Genomic DNA, 4,294 nt, shown 5'->3' on the forward strand with positions numbered 1-4,294 from the left:
CTACACTGGTCAGGTGGTATGTTTCGTGCTGTAGATTCAAAGAGTCGACTCATTCAAATCATTCATTTGGGAATCAGCCTACACAATGTCACATGTTGTTTTTCGTGCTGTAGATTCAAAGAGTTGACTCATTCGAATCATTCATTTGGGAATCAGCCTACACAATGTCACATGGTGTTTTTCATGCTGTAGATTCAAAAGAGTCGACTCATTCGAATCATTCATTTGGTAATCAGCCTACACAATGTCACGTGGTATGTTTCGTGCTGTAGATTCAAAGAGTCGACTCATTCGAATCATTCATTTGGGAATCAGCCTACACAATGTCACATGGTATGTTTCATGCTGTAGATTCAAAAGAGTCGACTCATTCGAATCATTCATTTGGGAATCAGCCTACACAATGTCACATGTGTAGTATGCTAGATTCAGGTAGCTCATGTAGATTCAAAGAGTCGACTCATTCGAATCATTCATTTGGGAATCAGCCTACACAGGTCACGTGGTATGTTTCGTGCTGTAGATTCAAAGAGTCGACTCATTCGAATCATTCATTTGGGAATCAGCCTACACAGGTCACGTGGTATGTTTCGTGCTGTAGATTCAAAGAGTCGACTCATTCGAATCATTCATTTGGGAATCAGCCTACACTGGTCAGGTGGTATGTTTCGTGCTGTAGATTTAATAGAGTCGACTCATTCGAATCATTCATTTGGGAATCAGCCTACACAGGTCACGTGGTATGTTTCGTGCTGTAGATTCAAAGAGTCGACTCATTCGAATCATTCATTTGGGAATCAGCCTACACAATGTCACATGTTGTTTTTCGTGCTGTAGATTCAAAGAGTTGACTCATTCGAATCATTCATTTGGGAATCAGCCTACACAATGTCACATGGTGTTTTTCATGCTGTAGATTCAAAAGAGTCGACTCATTCGAATCATTCATTTGGTAATCAGCCTACACAATGTCACGTGGTATGTTTCGTGCTGTAGATTCAAAGAGTCGACTCATTCGAATCATTCATTTGGGAATCAGCCTACACAATGTCACATGGTATGTTTCATGCTGTAGATTCAAAAGAGTCGACTCATTCGAATCATTCATTTGGGAATCAGCCTACACAATGTCACATGGTGTTTTTCATGCTGTAGATTCAAAAGAGTCGACTCATTCGAATCATTCATTTGGGAATCAGCCTACACTGGTCACGTGGTATGTTTCGTGCTGTAGATTCAAAGAGTCGACTCATTCGAATCATTCATTTGGGAATCAGCCTACACAGGTCACGTGGTATGTTTCGTGCTGTAGATTCAAAGAGTCGACTCATTCGAATCATTCATTTGGGAATCAGCCTACACAGGTCACGTGGTATGTTTCGTGCTGTAGATTCAAAGAGTCGACTCATTCGAATCATTCATTTGGGAATCAGCCTACACTGGTCAGGTGGTATGTTTCGTGCTGTAGATTTAATAGAGTCGACTCATTCGAATCATTCATTTGGGAATCAGCCTACACAGGTCACGTGGTATGTTTCGTGCTGTAGATTCAAAGAGTCGACTCATTCGAATCATTCATTTGGGAATCAGCCTACACTGGTCAGGTGGTATGTTTCGTGCTGTAGATTCAAAGAGTCGACTCATTCAAATCATTCATTTGGGAATCAGCCTACACAATGCCACATGTTGTTTTTCGTGCTGTAGATTCAAAGAGTTGACTCATTCGAATCATTCATTTGGGAATCAGCCTACACAATGTCACATGGTGTTTTTCATGCTGTAGATTCAAAAGAGTCGACTCATTCGAATCATTCATTTGGGAATCAGCCTACACATGTCACGTGGTATGTTTCGTGCTGTAGATTCAAAGAGTCGACTCATTCGAATCATTCATTTGGGAATCAGCCTACACAGGTCACGTGGTATGTTTCGTGCTGTAGATTCAAAGAGTCGACTCATTCGAATCATTCATTTGGGAATCAGCCTACACTGGTCAGGTGGTATGTTTCGTGCTGTAGATTTAATAGAGTCGACTCATTCGAATCATTCATTTGGGAATCAGCCTACACAATGTCACATGGTGTTTTTCGTGCTGTAGATTCAAAGAGTTGACTCATTCAAATCATTCATTTGGGAATCAGCCTACACAATGTCACATGGTATGTTTCATGCTGTAGATTCAAAAGAGTCGACTCATTCGAATTATTCATTTGGGAATCAGCCTACACAATGTCACATGGTATGTTTCATGCTGTAGATTCAAAAGAGTCGACTCATTCGAATCATTCATTTGGGAATCAGCCTACACAATGTCACATGGTGTTTTTCATGCTGTAGATTCAAAAGAGTCGACTCATTCGAATCATTCATTTGGGAATCAGCCTACACATGTCACGTGGTATGTTTCGTGCTGTAGATTCAAAGAGTCGACTCATTCGAATCATTCATTTGGGAATCAGCCTACACAGGTCACGTGGTATGTTTCGTGCTGTAGATTCAAAGAGTCGACTCATTCGAATCATTCATTTGGGAATCAGCCTACACTGGTCAGGTGGTATGTTTCGTGCTGTAGATTTAATAGAGTCGACTCATTCGAATCATTCATTTGGGAATCAGCCTACACTGGTCAGGTGGTATGTTTCGTGCTGTAGATTCAAAGAGTTGACTCATTCAAATCATTCATTTGGGAATCAGCCTACACAATGTCACATGTTGTTTTTCGTGCTGTAGATTCAAAGAGTTGACTCATTCGAATCATTCATTTGGGAATCAGCCTACACAATGTCACATGGTGTTTTTCATGCTGTAGATTCAAAAGAGTCGACTCATTCGAATCATTCATTTGGTAATCAGCCTACACAATGTCACGTGGTATGTTTCGTGCTGTAGATTCAAAGAGTCGACTCATTCGAATCATTCATTTGGGAATCAGCCTACACAATGTCACATGGTATGTTTCATGCTGTAGATTCAAAAGAGTCGACTCATTCGAATCATTCATTTGGGAATCAGCCTACACAATGTCACATGGTGTTTTTCATGCTGTAGATTCAAAGAGTCGACTCATTCGAATCATTCATTTGGGAATCAGCCTACACATGTCACGTGGTATGTTTCGTGCTGTAGATTCAAAGAGTCGACTCATTCGAATCATTCATTTGGGAATCAGCCTACACAGGTCACGTGGTATGTTTCGTGCTGTAGATTCAAAGAGTCGACTCATTCGAATCATTCATTTGGGAATCAGCCTACACAGGTCACGTGGTATGTTTCGTGCTGTAGATTCAAAGAGTCGACTCATTCGAATCATTCATTTGGGAATCAGCCTACACAATGTCACATGGTGTTTTTCGTGCTGTAGATTCAAAGAGTTGACTCATTCAAATCATTCATTTGGGAATCAGCCTACACAGGTCATGTGGTATGTAATTCGACTCTTTTGAATCTACAGGGCAAAACATACAGCATGACCTGTGTAGACTCATTCCCGATTGAATGATTCATATGAGTCGGTTATTTTGAATCTACAGGGCAAAACATACAGTTTGACAAGTGTAGCCTAATTCCTGAACTAATGAGACTTTTAAAGAGATCTCATTTGTAATGGTTTTTGCTGATGGGTCTATTTGAAGTAAGATCTGATATGACAGAGAAAAAAGAATAAAAATCTGCAAAAAAAAGAGAAAGGGAAGAGCCAAGGAAAAGTTTTGTATGTGTGCTGTAAAAGCATTACATCATTGCCCATTTGACTGCAGCGCAAGGCCTCATAGTGAGCTAAACTCTGCGTTTCTGGTGCTTATCTGCCCACAACTTCTTATTTGGGAGGATGCTTTTACATCTTGGCTTTACTTGCCACCAAACGGGGCCGTGACTGAGTGTGATGACCTCACCCCGGTTCTACTCGACTCTTCTGTATCCCTCTCGCTTTCTCACAGTCCGTGCAAGAGTCACGTTCTCCACAGATCCTGCAGCCTGCCTCTTCAGATGATTAAAGCAAGAAGAGCAATGAAAAGGATACAACCATTCACCATCGGGACCAAGTTGTCAGTCCCCTCTGAGACGAAATGTCCACATTATGTTGGCACCGTCCTTCCTGTAACCATCCTGGACTGTTGTGAACTCAGAAATGACTCAAGCGATGACATTTCTGCTTTCCATCAATACAGAGTGTCCACGTCTCACTATTCTGCACCTGCGGAGGGACATTCAGATGACGTTAATGAAAACATTAAAGAAGACAGGGACTCTGTGTCTCCACCAGCGTCCTCCAGATCTATCAGGAAGATTGCAATGT

Source organism: Xyrauchen texanus, chromosome 39, assembly GCF_025860055.1.
Source record: "Xyrauchen texanus isolate HMW12.3.18 chromosome 39, RBS_HiC_50CHRs, whole genome shotgun sequence".
Classification (NCBI taxonomy): domain Eukaryota; kingdom Metazoa; phylum Chordata; class Actinopteri; order Cypriniformes; family Catostomidae; genus Xyrauchen; species Xyrauchen texanus.